Source organism: Lissotriton helveticus, chromosome 2_1 (assembly GCF_964261635.1).
Source record: "Lissotriton helveticus chromosome 2_1, aLisHel1.1, whole genome shotgun sequence".
Lineage (NCBI taxonomy): Eukaryota > Metazoa > Chordata > Amphibia > Caudata > Salamandridae > Lissotriton > Lissotriton helveticus.
In genome coordinates this window covers 254,892,543-254,917,139 of record NC_136059.1, presented here as the reverse complement: position 1 = coordinate 254,917,139, position 24,597 = coordinate 254,892,543, and the positions used below count along the sequence as shown (strand labels likewise).

General features: G+C 43.8%; 1 protein-coding gene across 1 annotated transcript in view; it reads left to right on the top strand.

Annotated features, from left to right (window-relative positions):
- Window positions 1-24,597, top strand: part of ZBTB7C (zinc finger and BTB domain containing 7C) — a 238,884-nt gene that overhangs the window by 118,952 nt on the left and 95,335 nt on the right. The window lies entirely within an intron of this gene.

The window sequence follows — 24,597 nt, the reverse complement described above, 5'->3', positions numbered from 1 at the left end:
CATATTGTTTGTGGCTGTGCTCAAAACATGACTGGATTTTACTGCACAGCTGACAGCTGACTCACTTGCCTGCCTTGTTACAAAATACATTCGTGCGGTTTTGCACCCAGGAAGCTTTTGATTGGGAGAAACAAACCTGACTATTAATTAATTATTAATTTGTTATTCATTCAATTCAATTCTGTAAATGATTCGGATTACTCCAATAAATGTTTGCATAAATAGCTCGATATAAACACAACCAAGAGCCATGAATAATTCATATTGGATGCGTTTAAGGGCTAAGATAGGACCTTTAATAATGTCTGAACTGTCAGAATGCCTTAACAGGTCTTTTCAAATGCTGAGCTTAATCAAGCCAGGCTCGAAAAGCCCAAACAGTCTGCCTTTTCTCAAGTGTACCCCACTCATTATCAGCGCCGCCACCTTGTTGAATTGTCCCAGTTGAGGGTTAAAACTAGACAAACATTCCTGTATCACATCTTTATCAACTAGAAATGTGTACAGTTGATTACACAATACCTTCCCCAAGTGTTTCCCAATATTGTTGAGCAAGGAAAGAGGGTGGTAATCTGAAAGGAACTCCAGCCCTCATACTTCTGTATAAGAAGAATTGTCACCATGGACAAAGATTAGGGAATTTGACCCACCTTCAAGATATGGTTGGAAAGGTATGCAGTAGGATCGACCCAACATGATGAGATAAAAAAAATCTAGCCGCGCGTGATCTGGCCCTGGGATATTCCCAACTTCAGAAACTTCTGAGATGTTGAACATTTTGCAGTATCCTGTATGCCGTAGCGCTTTACCACACCTATTACCTCAAAATCAGTTTCCATAATTTTAGAATACACATTGGAAAAGTGGGTTATCCAACTTCTTTCTGGCAAACAGTGTTAGGATCTGAGGTGCTAACTTCTTCCATATTTTTGTCAATTGCATGCTGGTGCAGAACACGCTAATCTTTTTTATGCATGCTTACTTTTTAGATGCAATTAAGTCTTTGTAATGTGGTTAGTAAGAAGCAGCCCGCCATTATTTTTGTGTTTGATTTTAGCAGTTTATGCCGAATTGGAGATTTCCTTCCCCACAATACAAGGCAGGGATTCAAAGCATGTTATAACCTGAACTGAACGAACATCAGAAGATTCCGCAAATTTCACAAAAATATTTAAAATTTTACTTGTTACCAAAGGGTAGATCAAGCATTCGAAATTTGAATCCCATTTTACACCTGTTTGATTATTGTATCTTAACAAGAGCCAGAGTAACTCAAAGACAATACAGGGGATATAAAAAATGAGATCTTGCAACTAGATTGTTTAAATGTCCACAATAAATGAGACGTGGTCCTCTGTGACAGAGGTAACACAGACTGGTCTTTCATAATATCTGTGTTCTATGTGGCCAAAAAATGTAATCTGGTCTAGACATACTACCTACACCATGAAATGTTGCTTCAACTGTAGTACATTCCTATACAATAGCTAACTGCCTGCCTGATATAGAGTTCGGCGGACGGGTTTACTCCATCACAAACGTGAAGGGTACCCCTCTGCCCTATTACAAGTGAATTATATCCTAGGGCACATGTAATACGGCATATCAGTCCCATTTGTGATGGGTTAACCCATCTGCCGAACTCCATATTAGGCCCTTAGTCATTTGTTTACTGACAATAGTTGGTCTGATGGTGTTACTAAACAACAGGAAGAGGAGTTCCAGTTCAGAATCACAATCGATGACATCACTTGAGAGAGGCCAAGTATCTTCTAAAGTGTAGTTAAAATGACATACCATTAGACATAATGAATTATGATTGTTCTTCAATTTGGAATCTATTGTATAAGTATTGGATCTAGGTGCTGAAATGTTACGGATTGTTCATTCAGGGATGGGGTGGGGGTCAGGCCTACTACATAAATTAAACAGCTGGTAATTTACACAAAATTGATTAGTGAATATTAAGGACTGAATGACAAGCCTTCTGCAGTCAATACCAGAAAAGTAACTATACCTAATAATAGTGCGCTTACATGGCCATATATCATGATGTTGGTCACTTAAATAGTACTGGGAACTGCAGTGTATTTGGCCTGGTCCAGGCTCGATTATTGGATACTCTCAAAGGGGATGGGGCATTGAGTTGACCAAACCGAACACCTAGCAAGGACATATTCTGACCATTCCCCAGTTAAAATGGTGTTATCCATCCCGGGATGTGAGCCGCCTTATAGTAAATGGCGACTTCAACGTCCCTGTTAGACACTGCATTTAAAGCTGAAATTGGACAGGAAATACATGAGTTATTGAGCGTAACGTAGATTCAGTGACCAAAATCACCACAGTATGGGAAGCATTCAAAGTCACCATAAGGGGGCAGTGCATAGCTAAAGGTGGGGGCATATTAAGAGATATTCAAACGCAGATTAGTAAACTTCATGCCAAAATAAAGGCCCTAGAGCAAGAAATGAGTAATCCCACAGTAGAGGGAACCACAAAGGTCGCCTTATGGGACAAGCTAACGGAATACAATGACACTGCGGAACGAGAATGCAAGTTCAGAAGTAAGTATTACAGAGCGCGTAGCTACAGAGAGGGTGACCAGCCAGGGAAAGCCATGGCAGATTATATCAGGCAACCAAGGTTTTCCAATTATGTTACCGAAATACACGACTCCGATGGAGCAATTCACAGAAACACCACTGATCTTTTACATACCTTTACGACATATTATTCAACCCTATACACCTCACAAAGGGGAAAACCCTTAAATCTCCCACCATATTTCGAGGATACCGCTCTGGCCTGTCTAGGAGACTCCCAGAGAGAGTTCCTTGCAGCGGACCTAGAGGAGGATGAAATCATTGGAGCCACCATACAAATGAGGTCTGGCCGAGCTCCGGGGTCCCATGGACTGCAAGCGGAGTTTTATAAAACCTATACAACACAACTAGTCCCCATATTAAAAAAGTATTTGACGAAGCAAGCGAAGATGGCAGACTCCCATTAACAATGAGAGAGGTCATAATAACCTCTCTTTCAAGCCTGGCAATCTCGTTGATCAATTGTGACACTAAAATCCTAGCAAATACCCTCTCAAACAGGTTAAATTTATTAATGAATAGACTAGTATTGCCCGATCAGTCCGGGTTTATACCTGGGGGAGTAACTTCACACAATCTCCGGACACTGTTCTCGATCCTGCAAGGCGTTGATCCAGACATAGATGCGGTGGGTGTGTTCCTCGATGACTAAGGCGTTTCATTCTGTAGAATGGGGTTATCTCCCCGGAATCCTACGGAACATGAGAATGCCCCCAGGCTTCCGCAAATGGATAGAACTTTTGTATCAACAACCCATAGCCACTGTCCTCCTCAATGACACTCACTCCTCTCCATTTGCAATGTCAAGGGGAACACGGCAAGGCTGCCCGTTATCCCCAATAAAATTTGCCCTAGCTATAGAGCCGCTCGCGGCAAAACTGGGACAGCACCATAAACAGCAGGCAGTAGCGTACCCCACCAGACATCTTCGAATATCACTTTATGCAGATGATATAACCTCCTATCTTAAAGATCCGCAGAATAACCGAAATCCACTCCTATGTGATATCTCCAAGTTTGGGGACCACTCAGGTATACAAATTAATTGGGGAAAATCAAATATATTCTCCCTTACCGATAAGATTATACCTTACACACTGGATCATCCACTAGAATGGTGTAGTGAGGAGGTTAAATACCTAGGAATTAAGATTACTAGGGACAAAAACAACCTGATGCGTACAAATTATGGTAGGACCCTAGATAGCTCTCACAGACTCCATCACTCGCTGCATAGCAATGCCGATGTCCATGGCGGGGCGGATCTCGCTAGTGAAAATGGTAATATTACCGAAAATGCTCTACCTATTCACTAACATCCCGTATAATCCAGGGAAAACATATTTCAGGGCTCTGAGAACACAAATGATCCGGCCAGTATGGGGGGGAAGCAAGCAAGATTAAAGTGCGAAGTATTGACTCTCCCATATTCGCAAGGAGGGTTCGAGGTGCCTGATCTTGACCTTTACAATTATTGCGATCAAGTACTATGCAACATATTGGTTCCACCGCCCCCTTTTATGCCACATTTAGCAGTCGAAATGGGATACACAGATCCTACTCCCTTGTCAGGCCTCATTGCCATGCAACCCAAAAAGCGAGGTGGTGTCTCCGTGCCCTCTGTGGGCCGTTTTTTTTTCCCCTTTCCCTGCCGCACAGTGAAGCTGCATTCATTTCTCTGTCTCCGTGCTCTCTGTGGACTAGGAAAGGGGAGGGAAAAAAACGGCTCACAGAGGGCACGGAGACAGAGACAGAGAAACGAAAGCAGCCTCTCTGTGTGGCCGTACAGCGATTATCCGCTGTGGCCTCTCCTTCACCCCCTGCCCTGCAAAGCAATCACGCTGCGGGTGGCTGGGGAGGGGGTGATTGCAAAAATCGGCCTCCCTGGGGGCCAGGTGTTGCTCAGGCCTTTGAGCCATTTTCACCTCGGCCCCCCAGGGGCCCATGCAGCACATAAACAGTGTCAGTTTTAACACCTCGCCCACAGCCCTTCACATTCAGGGCATAGTGGGCGAGGAAGAATGGGTCTCGCTGTGGGGACCAGGTGATTTTTGGAACTTGCACCATCTTCACCTCAGCCTCCCCCTGGCTACTGTGGATGACCCAGCAGCTGTGTATTGTGCTCCCCTGCCGGGACATTGCCCTGAGGCCTAGAGGGCTGATTAATTTACTAATTGCAGGGGCCTTACTTCTGCTAATGTGCTCCTGAGCTGAAGGTCTGGGGAGGGCTGAGTAGGTTAGTAATAGCAGGGGCTTCCAGCTTATTAGGTGCTCCTTCGCTGGAGGGCTCGAATAATTTTGTGACAAAGAGGGGCCTTGCTGTTTTTTTGTTGCTCAGCATGTAGGCCATTGTCACCTTGGCCCTCTGTCCTGTGCAAGAAGAGTATCCTCTCACTTTCATTCCTTGTCTGTGCCAAACATCTTAAGGATTTTGGGGGCCCTAGGCCAAACATATTTTTGGGCCCCTGTTCGGAACAGATTTGAATTTATAATCAAATTTCTGCTCTTTGATGCCCTCTTTCAGCTGGTCACTGGACAGAGCACTACCATACTTGTCCACATTCTTAATGTATTTATATCTAATATTCAAGGACATTGACGTGTGTTTTCATTATTACAACACAGTAGCAGCTCACTAAAATTACTGAAAATAATCTCAGTGACATCCTCCCATTTCTCATATGTGATGGCCTGTTTGATCTCAAAAACATTTTTTTATGGATGTTGCATGAAACATAAACACATTTTTCTGCAAAATCTGTGTGATAGGTTCTTACTCATCGCCCATATTAAAAATAAATTTGAAAAATTGGTATTTAAAACAATCTGTTTAAGGAGTATGCATGGTCATTAGGGCAAGATTCTCTGCAGAACAGAGCTGGCTGTATCAGGGGGCTCCCTGAAAGGCTAGGGCCCTGGGCCAGAGCCCACATTGCCCATGCCTTAAAACGTCTCTGGTCTGTGCATAGGCATATGTGGCATGACGCCAGAGTTGCAGAGATCGGGATTCAAGTTTGAGTCCCAGCATCTGCTCAACAACCTGTGATTCTGGGCAGATCACTTCATCGCCCAGGCCCTTAAAGAAAAATCGGATCATGTGTACTGTAATTGGTACTCATAAATAGAACTGTGTTTTTTTGTATATGGACATCACCTGCTGGTTGTGAAATACATTTATGACTAGATTGTACAGATATATTTTCCAGCATTCTTTACACCCCAGACTGTCTTTTCCTCGTTTGTGAATTCTTATTTTTGTTATTACATGTTCTATTCCCAGAGATTCCAGTCTTACCCTTTCTCCTTTACTTTGTGCTAGATTTCTGATTTATGTGAGGATTAGAGCCTAGGACATAGCTGGTTGGGAAAGAGTATCTAACGGCATTGTGCAGGGCGTTAAGACTGCAAGTAAGTATTCAGTTATCAGAACTGCAGTGCTCCTAGTCTTTACCAATGTTACTTGCTCTGTAAGCTTTAAAAGGCTTAATTTACTAAATATTTCTCTACAAATTAGACCTCAAAGAGTAACCAAATGGTGTTCCATGAAAGGGCACGCCCCTTGAATGTGGGCCACGCCCCATAATTGTGGGCCACGCCCCTTGAATGTGGGCCACTTTTTTCGTCAGTGCCCGGGCCAAATTGTGATCCCAATCCGACCCTGCCATCCGGACTTACAGGTCACTTACGAAAGGCCATGTAGACAAGTGTTGGAAAAACTCTAAATAACGACATAGGGAGATCTATATGTAGACGGGTGATTTCAGACGAAGAAACAGTTCTTTCGCAAGACTAAGCCCACAGCAATGGAGTTTATTCATGTTTGTCAGACTCAGACAGAGTGTCCGGGCTGCCACCCAAGATTCCTGCACGAACCACAAGCTCTCCCACTACTACATGAGATATTGCAAACTGAGCCACCCCAATATGTGACTTTGTTTATTTGCCACAGAACACAAAAATCAATCAATTACTATAAATCATCATGCTCAGAATGGGAAGTCGAAGTTGCCATAACAGTTACAGATACGCAGTGGCAATTCTGCTTCAAGCAGATAGAAGCTATTGCAGCCAACAGTAGGCTAAGACTGATTCACTATAAATTTCTACATCGCTTGTACTACACCCCCGCCAAACTGTACAAATTTCATCGACATGACAATGACAAATGCAAGAGATGCAGGAGTGATGGGCTGTTTTTTTACACCTGGCATGGAAGGGCCCAACAATTTACATATACTGACAACAAGTATTCGACGCAGTGTCACAGATGGTGGATAAACCACTTCAGATACCTCCGGTTACCGCCGTATTAGGTTACACAGATGGAGTTGATACAGGTCATAACAAATATTTGGCTTCAGGATTTCTGATAAAAAACGTAAGGTTGCTTGTAGATAGGGTAGGGGAAGGGCCCCCAAATTCAAAGATTGGCTGCAAGATATGGCAAGAACAATCACTCATGTATGCAGAACTACTCCCACTCACATCCAGGCCAAGGCATATATGGGACCCCCTGAAAAACTATCTCCTGTCCTCTCCAGACGATACAGGGGCCATCACAAATAGACATGAAGATATGGGGTCATGGGGGTATGAGGGGATATTCTGACCCATCGACAAGCTAGAAGTGATAAGGGGACTCTGCACTGGAGAATACTCCGGCGAATTAGGAATAAATGCTGTTGGAATATAATACATAGTGTGTGGTTATCCTGCAAATCCGGAATGGATTCAGCCCTCCTGGACCTGTGCTGGACACCTATGTTACAGAAGCATGCACCATGTTTCGGTCTCGGATCCACCAGTGAGCATGTCTCTGATGTGTGTCTGCACTGTGCAGACTAAGGACCTTCTTCAGCTCAATAGCGTGCCTGGGACTGCAGGGCTGAAACCTATTATAAGCCTCACCCATGCCGCTCACCCCGTAAAATTACATCCGCACTGACTCACTGACTTGGTCTGGTGGCATCACCTGTTAGCAGCAGCATTTTCCAGGCCAGTTTGGCCTGACAGAGAGGAACATCTGGATGCAAATTCCAAGAGCTCCGAAAATAGCACAGTTTTAGCATAAAGCACCACTCTGAGTCTGGGGCACTGCATCCTGAAAACGTGTCACGTGATTTTCCTAGTTTACTTTGAGCATTCGGCTTGACTGAAGACATGTTACCGCGTGGAAATGATTTCCAGTTGTTATATTCATATGTAGACCGTAGGAGCTGCGATCTGTGCCGTATAAATGATGAGGCACATTGTTTTATAGAGTCACAGAACCCCAAGGTGACAAGAACGAATATATGATGATAAAACGAATTCCGTTGCAACGCATGCCTTTACCACGCATGCGTTACAACGGAATTCGTTTAGCACGCATAAACCTTTCACCGACTATTTGCGTGGTGACGTCATACGTCGTGAAGAGAAAACGGCATTTTTTTACCGATTTCTCTTAATCGACTCTGATGCCGACGTGACTTAAGGTGAGTTGTTTTATTTGGGGGGGAGACCCCCCCAAGCCCCCCCCTTTTTTTTTTACTTTTACCACATATGCCTTTACTACAAACATCGTAGTAAAGGCATGCGTGGTAAAGGCACTAGTTGTAACCACGCATGCGTTGTACTGCATGCGTGGTTAAAGATTTCGGGGAAACGGCTTCGTTGTAAAAGCCGTTTCCCGACAAGAACGTCCTTAAAATGTACATGATAGGAGTGCATTTTTCTGTGCAATGCCAAAATGTGGCCTGCATTATCCGTTTGCTGCAGAATCTATGTGCTCTGAAATAAAATAATATTGCAGTTTTTTGGTTAGAAACCCTGGTTTTTAATTTTATTTCGGAAAGTTCGGTTGTGTGAAGGCTAAAGAGTACCCGGGTTATTTTTCATCCTAGCGTGGTTTTGTTGGTGCTTCGTTTCTTTCATTTTTGCTTTGCAGTCGAGCTGCGATCAGGAGGTTTGGTCTGTACCTGAAAGAGTCAAGGGGATCCGCATTGTTTGTTGAGAAAAACAAAGATTACCAGGTGAAATGTATGTCCTAACAATGATGTTTTGATGCAAACTGTGCATTGCTGGTGTGATATCCCAAATGTCTGATTGTATTGGGATCAAACTGTTGGGATGTCATGTGAAAATAGTTATAACATGTTAGAAATTGGATTACTGGTTGAAGGGGGGTTAAACCCTACTCAAGCAGCAACCACAATCTTTGTCAAGGTGAAATGCAGGCAATCCCCAAAATAACCTGTGCTCATCCTCTGGTAGGGTTGCATGACAGAACCACGCATGTGATTACTTCGCATGTCTTAACAGCGCGGTGTTTTATCACGGCCACATCTTTAACACGCATGACTTTACAACTAATTTCGTTGTAAAGGCATGATTGGTAAAGGCATATACATGGTAAAGATTTCACCCCAGCCACCCACCCTGAGCCCTAAAACCCGGGCACCAGCCCTTATAACTACCCCGATCCCAGCCCTGAAAACACCCCAACCTCCCGCCCTGAGCCCTACAACCGGCCCCCAGCCCTAGACACTACAACGACCCCAGCCCCAAAAAAACAGCACCCGCCCGGAGCCCTAAAACTTGGCCCTTAGCACTGAAAACGACCCCAACACTGCCCAAAAAACTACTCACAAAGCTGCGGGCTGGAAGGAAGAAAGCAGGAAGTCTGGGCATGAAGCCTCCAACACCTCCTGCCCCCGCCCATTTGCTCCAAGTCTAGAGCGTGACTGCCTTTACCACATATATGCCTTTACGACCAAAAAGGCATGCGTGGTATAGGAATATATGTGGTAAAGGCATATGCATGCTAAAGGCAAGCGTGGTAAGGCTTGCGTAGTAACGGCATGTGTGGTTCCAACCACGTTGTTCCTCTCTGGTGGCTTGGCACAGAGGCTTAACTTAGAGGCAGTGTGTAAAGTATTTATGCAGCACTTCAAACAGTAATAGGGTGAAAATAAAACACACGAAAAATCCCACACCAATATAAAAAAATAGAGTACGATTTAATAAATTAGAAAACAAAACAAAACAAATCCAATCATATATGCAGTTTTTAAAGTTTCAAGTAAAAATAGTGCAGACAGGCACAAAATGCTAGCTGTAGTTATCTGGTTGCACCACACAAGGACAAAGTCACAAGTTCAGGCCAACTGCGATGGAGAGCAGGCTGGATAAAGGGACTATGTAGTACCTCAAATCCTGGTTGCAGAGCGTTGCAAGATCCTGTGTCAAGGATACGTCGCACAGAGGCAGTTCCGAGGAGCTGTGAGGCTGTGATTTGAATTTCTGAGTCATCGCTGAGGATGCCTTCGACAAGGGGCTTAAGATTCAAAGTCCTGTGTCAGAGATGCGTCACACACTGGCAGTTCCGAAGAAGCTGCGGGGCTGTGATGTAGAGTCCTTCATAGTTGTTGTGGATGCCATCGGCAAGGAGCTTACGATGCAAAGGCTTGCATTAAAGATGCGTTAAAGATGCATCGAGGATGCATCACGTAGCAACGGCTCTGTAGAGTCTGGGGAGTTGCATTGTGCTTCGTTGATTCTGCCCACAGGACCACGGTTGGCCTAGTAGATCACCTTCAGGACCACTTCCAAAGTTCCAGGACTGAGGTGGCACCACTTGGGGGGTAAGACTCTCAGCAGAAAGAGTTCAGGTGCTGGGTTTTAGGTGGTTGGAGCCTAATCTTTCCCTAAGGCTCCAATCTGATTGTCTGCAAGGGAGCCATATGAAGGCCTAAAGGCGGCTCAAGAGTTTGCCTATCCCTCTTCATTGTTGGGACCCAGTGCAGCTTTGCCATTGGCCACTTTAGCCCACTAGCCTGCTTATAGCCTCTAACAAAGACATGATAGTCAGAACAAATGCAGCATGCAGTTGCATGCCTGCCTGCGCTGCACGGTTTATCGCTTAGATGAAAAGAATACGGCCAAGATGAGGCACCCTTCTGCAGGCATTGCGAGGGGGCAGTCCCATTTCCAAGATTTGTGCAAACCCAGGCAAGACATGAATTGGGTCCCCCTATTTTGAACATCTTTGAACTTATTAGCTATTTTCATCTAATTCAAGCTTCAAGATGCTAAGAAGAAAGAATTATGCCATAGACTTTCAGAAATAGTTACACACAAAACCAGCCAAAATGTTTAAACAGCCCACCATCCACCAGCCAAACAGCAGCAAAGGAAAGTGTAGTATTCTTGGATTATTTACAACATAACAGCGTGGACTACATTACTACAGAAAGGTTGAGTTAGCACTGCTAAAGCTATTCGGTGTACACCTGATTTTAAATTTGTTTGTGGTGTAGCAATACTTTGAGTGGAATTCAGTGTCTAAGAGAGAGAGGTAGAGTCAGAGAGTGCTAAGGTAAACTTGCAGGGAGGTATATAATGAGAAAGGCATGGAGAGCTGCATGGTACAGAACGCTGAGAGGGAGAGAGTGGCAACATGAAGAGAAGTATAGAAGGACAGAGCTGTTAACAGAGTACTGAGGCACAGAGAAAGGTTGAGAGATGAGGAAGGATTGAGGGGATAGATGAGGTGTAGGGAGCAAAGAGGTGAAGTAGAGAGATAGAGATGAGGTGGAGAGATGTATAAATAGAGACGTAGAGAAAGGGGTGTGTTAGCGGGTGAGTTGAACTAGAGAAAGATGCAGAAAAGAGATGACAGAGAGGAGTCAATGATAAAGAAAAATAGGTTGAGGTAGAGGAAGAGGTAGTAAATAAGGAGAAAGGAGGCTCATGGATACAGCAAGGTCCAGTGCAAGTTTCAAACTGCAAAGAGCTTAGAGTGGCGGTCGAACCCCGGGGATGAGATACTAGTGCACAGAGGTGGGAGTACGAGCCAGAGAAACCTCAAAGATAACAGCTCTGGAGCTTGGATTGAGAGAAATATAATTTAGCTAGTGCTGAGATACTCATGGTATTGATGTCTGGATGACTGAGTGGAAACAGAGTCCTCTTGAGTCACCTGCTACAGTTGAAAGTCACAGAGGGGAACCATGGTTCCCTTAAATAGTGGATAATTACACAAGAAGGTGGTGGTGCTCAAAGAAAGTGGTGCAGAAAACAGAATAATGCAGCAGAAGTGTATTTGTGTCACAGTCCTCCATCAACATCAGTAACCAACCAACAACCAGTGGGCCCAAATCATTTAATGGACATTATAACATTGGGATGTTGAGAGCTTCAGTGAAAACAATGGATTGCTCCAGGCTTCTAATGGCCGCTAGAAGCCTGGAGCATCAACATTCTAATTTTGTCCTTCACAGCTGTTACTGTGAACAAAGGCTTTAAGTAGCCTGAGGAGATTTCAGTCCCCTCGGGCTCTGTGAGCCTTTGTTTTCTTTGTTTAAACATTCTGCCCTCTAGTGGCGTACTGTTTTAATAGCCTATAGCGCTCCGTAGCTGGGCTATACCGGCATTAAAGTCCCACTCTCTTGTTAAAGGCCCTCGCAGTCGGCTCTGGCATTTAATACTGTAACAGGCATTTAATGGCCTGTATACTCTACCACTGCAGGCTCTAAGGATATGTTAGAAGACTGGAATGCTGAGAGCTCAATTTAGGACAATGGAATGATTCAGGGCAAATAATGGCTGCTACAGGCTGTGTAGACCTTTAGGCTCCAACATTCCATTGTATGTCTTTATGTTTCTTTATATTTAATTTAGTACTCTCTACCCTCACTGAGTGGAATGTTGTAATAGTCTGAAATGAAGATAAACAAACAGTCTTGGTATCAGTGGCAGCCGCCACAAACAAAGGGTGGTGCGGCCGGTTGAGGGAACGTAGAGGAGAGCGCAGGCAGGGGGTGGGGTTGGTGATGATACATTTAAAAAAAGGAACTTACCTGAAGCTGCCGGCCACCTCCCGCATCGTGTTACGCCTCCTCTCCTCTTCCTGGTGCCAGCAGTGCCTGGGACAGACTCCCATCCAATCCCCGTGCTGCACAGCAGCACGTGGATTGGCCTGAGCAGGCTGGAAAGATGCTCCGCTCAGCCCAGGGAGCCTGTGGGGTTCCTCCAGCCCGACTGTTCAATGCAGCCGGGCTAGAGAAACCTGAGTGCGCATGTGTGTTTTGGCCTTCCTGAAACGGCTGACCAAACACATATGCGCACTTAGGGAGTGCACATAGCACTCCTCCACCACCTCCCATGCCTTGGCCCGCCCCTCCCTACAGTGCTGACTCAGAGCTGGCAAATGAAAAATAAAACAATGCGAAAACATTGTTTTATTTTTCATTTGCTGGCTCTGAGCCAGGCAGTGGGGTGAAGCTTCTCCCCCATTGCGAAGGAGCAGCGGCTGCTTGGTGTTCAGCAACCCCGACATTCACCAGTGATGCCGCGGGCTTCCTGGACAACATTTGATGCAGAGCCACAAAGGTGAATGGGATGTACAACAGGTAATTTCCTGGGGTCCATGGTCATGTGGTTACAGTGTGACTGAGCAGCCTAGAAAGACTTCCACTTGTTGTAATAAGATATATTGCAAATGATAAGTCATGGCTTGTTAGAAGCTGGCATGAGCTAAAAGGTACTAAGAGACTTTGCAGGTAGCTCTCTCTGAGGTTAATGACCTTATCTGTCTTCTTGCCCTCATCCTGGCTTCTCTCACAGCCAGTATGACCCAACTAGAAACTAGAGCTGCTAAGGCATGAATGTCACCCTTTCATTTTCTACCTTCATCTCTCATCATCTGTTTGGAAACCACAGAGTTGTGCACTATACCAGCATCCTTACAGAACATGTCAAGCTTTTTATGGCCAATATCCAAATTGGAACAGATGATTCAGCATGCGGTATGCACTGTATTGAATTTATACACTATGCTCCTGTTCTCTCTGCACGGTGTGATGACATCAGTGGTTGGCCAATAGTGCTACATATAACATAAACAATAAAGTTATTACTCGGTCATTTCTGCCTTTTATTCTTTTGGGAGTGTATGCATTTTCTAGGTGACAAGATTTTGCGAAAATGCCTGTGTAGATTCAGTGCTGGATTTATCCCTGCGGAAGCCTCTTGAGTCGGAATTTCGCCCTCCCCCTCCCCCCCCTCAAAAATTATCTAATAATAAGTTGTTTATTTTACCAACCATCAATTTTAATGAACCGATTTTATTACACAAAACTAAACATTAACAAATATTTAAATGTTATGAAACAAAAATGATTTGGAAACAATTTAAGAAAGCTTGGTTGTAATTTTCTTTCAAGATCAAATCCATTTTGTATCCGTTGTCGTGGGCACCTAAGAGGAGTGGGGTCTTCAGACTGGTGCCTACTTTGCCTATTTGGTAATCCGGAACTGTGTGGATTGCGGGAGGGATAATGCATGTTATGACAGAACCAGTCATTGCTGATACAGTGAAAACTGTAAGTGCCCTACCGCCATGGCCGTTCACAGACGTTGGCAGTGCCTTTTCCGACACTCATTGCACGACTAAACTAAACTGTGCAATGAACCTGGGAAAGTTCCCTCAAACACCACAATTTTCCAGCGGTGGCATAATGAAAGAGAATTCGTAAAAGACTAAAAAATTATTTTCATGTGAATAATAAAAATGTGTAATTGCACATTTACACTAAGCATACGGCTGCTGATGATCCACTTTGAGGAAAACCTGCAGCCATAGAGGGCTATTTACTCAGGCGTTTTGAAGTATGTAAAGTAGTACTTCTGTAATACTCTTTTATGTATTCTTATATGCCTTTGTGAGTTGGCCCCAAAACATCCAAAAAGGTAATAAAATCAGAATTTGAAGGGACTATTTGTATAAAATAAATAGAAATAGAAAGGGACTATGCTTACTCTCTGTGCACTTTTACTAATAAAGAGTAGGACGTTTCAGGGCAGACTAACAAAGGCATGTAAAGGTACATAAAACCGAACTCGTGGAGTACTACTTCCAGTACTCATAAATGCTTTTGTGATTCAGCCTCAGTGAATTTTTTGTTGTTGGTATTACTTCGACCCCTATGCCAAACACTGTAACAGATTCTCTATTTTGTTAATAAGCAGTGTGCGTATAGTAGTGTGGTGTGACACATAGCGTAACAGATTCTCTCATTTTGTAATAAGAAATGCATGTTTTGTGATGTGCTATGAAACTATTATCATATGATAAGGCACACTTTCCAAGCCACATATTTTGCTATGCCATATCATGTGGTATGCGGTACAAAAGGGGGTGGTGATGGACGGAGCATCTGAACCAATCAAACACTCACACCCAGTCAAAAGATCTGGGTTTGATCCATCACCGTTCTTTAGCCCACTCTGCCACCCCAGTTCAGACATGGCTATATGCAAATCAGTCTGACCCTGTGCCTCATGGGAACAGTCCAGCCCGAACTGCCAAGCCATGCCTTCCCTGGACCGGAAACAAGCTTCCGAGGACCGGTTTCTGGCATTCCAGCCGTCTTCAGCCCGGCTTGCTTGAATCCAGTGGCAAAGTGAGCAAGGGACTCACGTCTGAGCATACCCTGCCACACTTATGGCGGCCAAAAGCGGTACAAAAGGGGGTGGTGATGGACGGAGCATCAGAACCAATCAAACACTCACACCCAGTCAAAAGATCTGGGTTTGATCCATCACCGTTCTTTAGCCCACTCTGCCACCCCAGTTCAGACATGGCTATATGCAAATCAGTCTGACCCTGTGCCTCATGGGAACAGTCCAGCCCGAACTGCCAAGCCATGCCTTCCCTGGACCGGAAACAAGCTTCCGAGGACCGGTTTCTGGCATTCCAGCCGTCTTCAGCCCGGCTTGCTTGAATCCAGTGGCAAAGTGAGCAATGGACTCACGTCCGAGCATACCCTGCCACACTTATGGTGGCCAAAAGCGGTACAAAAGGGGGTGGTGATGGACGGAGCATCAGAACCAATCAAACACTCACACCCAGTCAAAAGATCTGGGTTTGATCCATCACCGTTCTTTAGCCCACTCTGCCACCCCAGTTCAGACATGCTGACCCTGTGCCAGATCTCTGTACTGGGATGAATGTATGACATTGTTCTGCATTCTGTCTATCAATTGCTGTTTTTGCATTTGTCACCCCGAGTGGGATGGGTATGCTCAGACGTGAGTCCCATGCTCTCCACACCACTGGAGTCAAGCTATCCTGGCTGAAGACGGCTGATAGCCAGAAACCGGTCCTAGGATGCTTGATTCCGGTCCAGGAAAGACATGGCTTGGCAGTTCGGGCTGGACTGTTCCCATGAGGCACAGGGTCATGGCTGATTTGCATATGGCCATGTCTGAACTGGGGTGGTGTGGAGTGCAAAGAACGATGGATTTAGGCCCAGATCTCTGTACTGGGATGAATGTATGACATTGTTCTGCATTCTGTCCATCAATTGTTGTTTTTGCATATGTCATGTGGTATGGCACGTCATGATATGGGATCTGTGGTATGGTATTTTTGTTTTTTCTGCATAATCGTGCCATGTTAGGGAGTACTCGGAGCTCAGATGTCTTGATATCTGTAATAAAGCGTGAATCCAGTAAAGAACTGCTCGTAAGTTGGGCTTGTGTATCTGCCTGGTCTATGTATAGCAAGTTTCAACTCTCTAGTAACTTGCATGATCATTCATCAGGAAATTGAAACACCCCAATAGCCTTCAGGTACCTAATGATCGTCTTAGGTATTAATTTGTCATGCATCAGAGGCTTTGCAGAGGGGACAGGGGCTTGTTTTTCCTGTAGGTGATACTGCACCTGAGAATGCCCTCGGCGTTTGAAGCTACGCCTGAACACTGGAGTACGTACATGGGTATATGAAGTTACTCTTGGGCCTGTGAGGATTTACTTAGTCAGATGGAAAGTTTATTTGTATTGAGAGTTATAGAGCATGAACCAAGCGTGGGCTCAGCAGAGGATTTGTGTAGACTACCAGGAAGAGGTTTGTGGGGTCATAGTAGTGAATTTTGTTTTTTATGGTTGGCTAGGATTACACTAAGAGGCTCCAGTAATAAGTTGATGGACTAGGTTGAAGTTCACAATTGAGAATAAACCTGTGAGGTGCTCCAGTTGCCAATGACATCTGCTGAGATCTAGAGGTTGGAGTTGGAGTGAATGTAGGAGAACCTGTTTAATTCCATCGTTATCAAATCTCATTCATGGACAGGATATCTAACAGGGATAGATGGTGACTGGTGTTAAAGTCTACTGAAAGGTTAAGGAAAGCCAATAGTCAATGGTCACCATTGAAAGTGAAGGTTCCATCTGTAGATAAAATTCATCAGATATCATCCTTATTTCGAGGGAGGTGGTGCGCTTGGCGTGCCAGAGGGGTTACGCATCTGTAGGCTGACGTTGGCGTGTTCCTGTGGCCCTGAATTACCCTTGGCCCGGGGCTTCTGTGCTCTCACTTTGGGTTTGCAGGGTGAGAGTTTGGAGGAAGGAGTTTGGTAGTATGGAGGATCAGAGTAGCCAAAATGTTGGGCATTCGATCTCTCTTCTTGTACCTGCCCTACAATGGCAGCACCATTTCCCTGTGATAGTGAGTGTGATTAGGGTCCCAGATGGAATTCACCCATGTTCCTGTGAAGTTATTTCCTGTTATATATGAGAGAGCTTGGATCTAAGAAGGATGTATTGCAATGCTTTCGAATGGCGTATTTTTATTGCATTTATTGCCCACCTAAAATATTTTTTCTGCATGATTTATTTTCTCTTTCTTATCTGCAATTGTCTGCCCTGGTGGAATCTGCCAATCAAGAACTATCCATATTGCTAAGGATGATTTTTGTGCCCTCTGTGGGCTTTTCCTCCTCGCTGAGATCCTTTTAACGAGCCACGTAAAACATTTCAAATGTATGTCAAGTGCGTAGTGGCACCGTGGACACTTGGGGAAGTCCCACTTTTTCTGGCAATCATGAAGGAAACAAAAGAGAGATTCACTGTGTCTAGTCTTGATAGTGAAGAACAGGGTGTCATTCATGATCTATCTGATCACTGTTTGATGGTTGCTGTCTCTGTTATCTTGTGGGGAAGGTAGGATGGGTGTTGGGCAGTAGTTGGCAGAATTGCTATTAGTTAGCATAAAAGGTGGTGCCTTGAGGTTTGAGATTGTGCCGTCTGGACATACAAGGTTGTGCTACAGGCACATTATGGCAGCACCATAATTAATTTATAGTTGTTAACTAACATAGCTTTTGTCTTTAAGGATTGGTTTTTAATATGTTGTTGTTTATTCTTTGTACCTTCTTTTAATCAATGAAATGTTTTATTGGCTCATGCATGTGAGAAGTTCTGCAGCAACCCTTCCTCTCACATATATTTTAATGATTTTTATGATGCCTTTAGTAGACCTTATTAGAGGGTGTGGCTGTGGTTTTCATTTGTGCACTGGTGATACCAGGGTATCAGAACTGGGCCTTTCCTGACTTCTGTACAGCAGGAGGGTGGCATTGCCATTAGTCTGATCACAAATCTGGCTTTAGTCCCTCAAACAGGAGCACACTCCATAAGTTTCTTTTTCACTTTTTTTTTATTTGCAAAATGTTTTTTTCGTTTTTGTGTCAATATTGTTTGTATCTATGATTTCCTAACCTAATTAAATGGTTGCAAGACTTCATGACTTGTAACAGTATCAAACTTGACCTTCGTGAATCTGAATTAGGGGAATACTTGAGAAAGTTCAGAATGCTGCAGTCGGCATACGTCTACAATGGAGTAAATTCAACCATTTGCGTCAGTTGTTCTCTCATTTAATTGATTGCCAATGAACCAGCGTGCTTTATGGGAGTTTCCACCTCTTTCAAGATGCCCCTAGGTGAACATACGCTAAAAAATAAATACTTATCAATTGGAAAAATAACTTACTGTTAGGTCATGTGAATTCGCAACCAGTCACATTTTAGGGCATTTGATGTCACTTCAAGTGATGTATTCCGGGTCAAAGTGTGCAGGATGCCACTTTCACTACAACTGGCAGTTTTCAAATCGATTTCCAGGTGATGTTGTTTGCTTTAAATCATATAAATTATTCTTGAAATATTCATTGTTGTCTTGAGTGCAAAGAGCCATCAAATTAGAAATCTATTATTGATGCGCAAGATAATGACTTGCATCCTGTTAAAAAAATAACGAATTGTAATAGTTTACTCAGTTAAAAGTGTTTTTAACCGAGGCTCCTGTACTGCACTATATGACCCGAACTGTGCTAAATAAAATTTGAATAAATACTAATAAAATGAATTGTGTTTCAGCATAGTTGAATAACTTCCCAAAAGAGCTGTTTGTCAGGGTGTCCATTCATAAAAATGTTGCTCCATTGGTCGTAGATTTTCTATCACTAGCTCCAATGGAGCAATAGAAATTTATGAAATTATTTAGTCAACCTTATTCGGGTACCATACACTGACTTATTTCATGAGCTTCAAACTAAGTTGCCTGCCCCGAGTTACAACACGCTCCGCCTGGCAGGTTTCTTCTTTATAAATTGTCCTTTCAAGCAGAAAGTGATGCCTTAAAGATGCGCATCCGATGACATCTCAGAAGCTGGTAAGATAGTTCAGAGTGTTTAAACACTTGCTGCAGAGATCTTCTTAGAATCTCTAGGGGTGAAGTTTGAATATGATGCTTAAGCCAGGGCCCAGATATTTCTGAGATCAATAAAACGAGTACCGTTGAATTGGGTAATAGTGTAAATTGTGTCACCAATAGGGACTTTAGGAGACCACTAGAATCCTATTTCATGCCATTGTTAAATCGAATATTCTCTATTTTCATGGTTTACTGCGCCTAAAATACGCTCAAATGTGAAGAGATGATGCCTCCTTCTTATGAATTTCCCTGGTTGACTATTTCAGAATTAATTCTCACTGCGGCCTCACACATTATTCTCTCTGGATGTCCTGAAGAATAGACTGAGACACCTTATCAGACTTCCATGGAAGACTCGCAAGTGACAATGGATAATAATAAAACAGGTGTTAAAAGCACTTAACTTGGCAGAAAAGCAATTTGCAAAATGCTATAAAATGCAGAAGCCATTAAACCTTCGAGTCCTGTCACTTGAGAAGGAGGAGGGGGGAGAGGGCTAAAAAACACAGACGCTGTTTTAGAAAGTTGTCGTAACTGTCATTTTCTGTTTTTATTATACATTAACATAGTACTTCAACATATGTTGTATATTTCTGTATAGTAAGTGATATGAAATTCATAATGATCATTTGCTTAGACGTGTTTGCTTTCAGCAGTTAACCTCACTTTCACTGCGTCGTTTTTGGAGGAGGTGAGTGGTGCTGATTGCCTTCCCCCATCCTTTCAATAGGTGGCGCTGTGGAGTATTTCACCCAGTCCACGCGTACAATCCACCTGACCTACTTCTTGTGATGTACCTACCTCTGTGCCCCATGCCAGGCTGTCCGCGCACTGCATGGAATAAAGCCCGTGGGCCTGGGGTCCTGTCTTATCTCAGGTGCAGCCGGCGCTGGGCAGAGTGGGACAGAGCAGGCCCGGGGCTAAGAGGGAACCACCATTATAATCACTGATTGCTCGAAAATAAGATATTTAATGGGTACCTTTGAAGAGTCTAGCTTGCTTTCTGCTCTAAAATGTAAGGATTCCATTTTATTTCTTTATTATTAATGATAGGTTAGTTTGAGGATCACACACATGCATCAGAAAACACGTGCACACACTCACATATACTCAGCATTCAACAACTCTACTTTTTGTAGCAAATGGAGAGAGCACAATAAATCTTAGCGGCACTGCCTATATTTTTGTGCTTTATTAGGAAATGAATCATGATCTTGCTAATAATATAGCCTCGCAGCAATGTCTGGTCCGAGTTAGTTTCTGCCCCCCCACAGTTCTCAATTTTTTCATTACACAGTTGGGGGTTGTTTTATTTGGACTACTATCATTAGTAGTTTGCGTGTGAATGATATGTTGTGTATGTTTGGTGTTGTGTGTAGCCAGAAGCTTTTCCCAGTTCCATTCAGCGTCATCTGAAGGACTGGCATGTGCATTGCTTGGCTTTGCGTATTTATTTTATTTTATTTTTGGAGTTTTGTATAGCGCTTACATGACCCAAAGGGTATCAGAGAGCTTTACAGCAGCAGAACATGAGCAGAAACATAGACATGAAGGGGTTGACAATTCATTTCTGGTTGTATACTATTATTCTTGGTACATTTATTGAGTTTGGATATGATTAACTGCATGGAATGTCTGAGCTATGCTGTATGTGTGCATATTGTTCTGTATAATGTGTTGTGCTGGATGTTGTCTGTTACTGCCTAGAAGTACAGCAGCTTCTAAGTACAGGTCACATCGCTGAGCACTGCCCACCCAAGTGCATCCGCGTGTGGCACTGCCCACCCAAGTGCAGCGCTGGGAAATGTGCATAGCAAAGTTTGTTGTTTATTATCTTATGTGGTGTTGTGAGGTCAAACTATCTGCAATATCTGAGCAGTGTTGGCTGGTTATGGCATATGATGTATTTTGTGTTAAGTGCTTGTTGTTGCTAGGAGATGATGCTATTGGTAATGCAGTGACACCCACCTATGTGGATGCACTGTAGGTACTCTACAGATTGCTTCCTTTTATGTGCATGAAATAGGTCGGTGGAAGTTCTGCTAACTTGGATCCCCAGTTGCAGTGCATTCCATGTGGAGGGATGATCATCCTGTTCCTCAGAACCTTGTCGAACTTGTTTGTGACACTATCCACATCATTGGGCTGTGCTCCCCTTAACTGTAGAAGGAAGGACGTCCACCAGGGTTGGCCACTAAACCAAGCAGAGACAGACAGAGACCCTTCCCCTGGCTTTCATCTCAAGGGCCTCAATGCAACCCCACAGTTCCCTGCCTTCCTTTCCAGTGTGCAGCTAAAGAGTATCCCGGTAAGTTAGTTTGTAAACGGGTAGTCATTTATTTCCCAGTCACTAAAAACAGTACAATTGGAAGAGCCACTAATAGAACAGAAAATACACTATTACAGGGTCTGTAGAATAGAACAGAAAACCTTCTCAAGAACTGTATTGTAAAAATAATCATTAGAACACACACCTGTGGTATTCACGAGGTAGGGATCAATCAAGCAATCACAATAAAACTGCAGGACATTAAAATTGCAAGTGCCTTGACACAATAGCCATAAATGTCACCAATTTTCCCAATATTTAAAGGATGTCCCGACTAGACACTACATTGCTTCCAATCCTCCTTTGCAGAATTGGGGCCTATGGGTGTGGTCCTGATGGCAAGTGGAGCAGGTCCTACGATTAGGTGAATTGTAACAATTTCTGGACATGCCATACGTTGCCCTAAGAGCAGAGCATGCCATATGCCAGTGGTTCCCAAACTTTTTTGACCCGCGGCTCCCTTGACCCATTGGCCATTGCCCTTGGCTACCCACTGTTATATATTTTTTGGAGGGTGGGGTGGTGTAAGCTCGACCTCAGGAGTACTTGCATTTTCTCCCTGAACGTAATTGGGATGAAGCTGATGAAGGTATTATAATCATGCAAGCAGGGTGTTTCGTATTACTAAGGCGGTGTCTCTAATAAAATATTCCTAGTTACACTTCTTTGCCAATGCCTTTTTTAGAGTACCCTCTCAAACTTTTTTATCCCACTTACAGTGCTAGATAGCACCCCTATGCATGTTGGCCCCATTGGCAAAGTGTTTCGGCACTTGAAGAATATTTGCATACACTTCCATTTCTACCCATGTCATACGTGCCAACACACCTATCTCAGCAGGGTGACTCACGATTGTGTAAAGCACATACAGCTCTATTTTTGCTGTCTCCTTTCTAAAATTGCCTCCAAATTAATGCAAGTAATGCAAGTGGTTTTTTTCTTTTTTTTAAACGTCCCTTTTTCTTGCTTCCAAATGTTGACATTGTACCATTGGTGTTTTAGGCGAGAGCAGGCCCTGTCTAGAAAAGTATGTGTACTAAAAGAAATGTGTATAAGTACCTATGATTCAAGTACAAATGTCAATTCTTAATAATACTTAGTGTGTTTAATTGACAGGGCGACTGTACTTTCCTGATAACTGGTATAAAATGCATTTGGAAAAAACAATCTATTAACGAGTCTAACAAAATTAATCTGGCATCTTCCGCTTACTTTGGGAGTGTTGGAATGTGGGTATCCAGTGATATATGGAGATCATCTCCCTCAACATGCCATCAATTAAGCACTACGTTTACAACTTTAGGCATGTCACTTACAAATCATCGACATCATGCATTTAAGTCTAATTAGTTTAACTAAAGCCAACAGACCCTTCAACAATAAATGCATTTAAATGTTTGGTGCACGGCTCCCCTGGCTAGGTTTGGCGGCTCCCCAGGGAGCCACGGGACACAGTTTGGGAACAACTCCCATATGCTATGCCCTGTCTACTGGACCCGCACATGATATCATCCTTCTCTTAGTCCCGCCCTTTGCCAACTCCGAGGTACATCCTTCCTCCTACATCCCACCCATCCCGCCCTGGGAGACCGCATTCCTCCTGTTTGTTGCCTTTTAAGCAGAGCTCTCTCTCCTAGGCCAACTGGGCTCATCCTCTCCATGCGTCGCCGTATTTCATTTCTGTGACCCATGTATATACTGCATGCGCTGGATTATTCCTCCCTGTCTACTCCCCCCTCACACCCATATTGCACTCAAGTATTTGAGTTGGTGATCACGGTTAGCGGGAAGAAGGGCAGCATAGTATGTCCTGTGCTTAGTCTGCGCACGGATTGGTGCAGACGGGCTTGTCTTAGTGTACTTTTGGCATGCAGCCGTGAACCATCCCGGCCATGGCAGTCTTAAAATGGCTGCCATTATCCACAGGTGGTATGAAGGGGCAGCTGTTGTCCAGGAAACAGGGCACCCTCTGACTCTCAAAAGTAATAAACAGAAGACTGTGGCAAATGCAAGATTCACATATGGGCTCAACTCCTCCTGCAGCCTGGGGCAAGTTGCATTGCCTTCAGGACGAGGAGGGGAACATATAAGGACGAAAAGTGTGAAACCTTATTAAAAACAAAAGATGAACTAAAATGACAAAGTGCCCAGGGCCCAGAAATTAAGAAGGGTTCAAATAAGAAAAAAATGACGAGGAGATCAGGTGCCCAACTGCAACGAAATAAAAAGTTGAGTGAAACGAAGGCGAATGAGCAGCGAGCATTGAGCAACAAAGATGCAAATGGTTTCTGGCGCTGTCCCGCTCGTATGTACAATTTGATATGTACAGCACCTCTAATAAATGACCACTGGTTGAGAACAAATACAATACAATAGCAGTATTCTATGACATCAAAGAGCTCAGATATTGGATCAATTGTCTTTGTGATCATTTCTATACTGTTTGTGTATATATTGAATAAAGGTTGATGGACTCTTTGAGTAGCATTTGACATTTTATGATAGTTTTGCAGAACACATGTGCATGTGCTACAACAGAAAACATTAGTTTACATACGTGGATCTTTGCAGGTACAGGAAGTCCACAGATACGTGTGGACCCTGTGCACACGCAAGAATTCTAGTGGAGGCCAAGGAGTTCACAGATATACAGTGCACTGTTATGTGTTTGAATGTAGGCAATGGGTATCCTCTCACACATGCACGCGTGCACACACACACACGAGTGTACACATGCACAAATTACTAGACATTTTCAAACCCATGCGTGCACGCACATGGGCCTGTACAGTAGCACACACCAGGACCCTGAGAAAGTGAGATGACCGTCTCTGCAACTATTCGTTTTGCCACCCCTGGCACTTCCCGAGATATCCATGGGCCCAGCAGTCATGGATGTGGCAGCAGGGGCCGGAAATAAACATGTGTCTTAGACCCGTGCTCAGAAGGTTGTTGAAGGTTAAGGGTGAAAGTCAGAAAGGATCAGCCTTTTGAAGGATTTGGAAGTCCAAGGGTGTGTGGTGTCACTTCCACTACCCCTGGCATTTTGGTGAATTGACATACATGGTTTGCAACAAGCAAAGTTTGAAAGTATAAAAGTTTGAATCGTAAAGCAGAGAG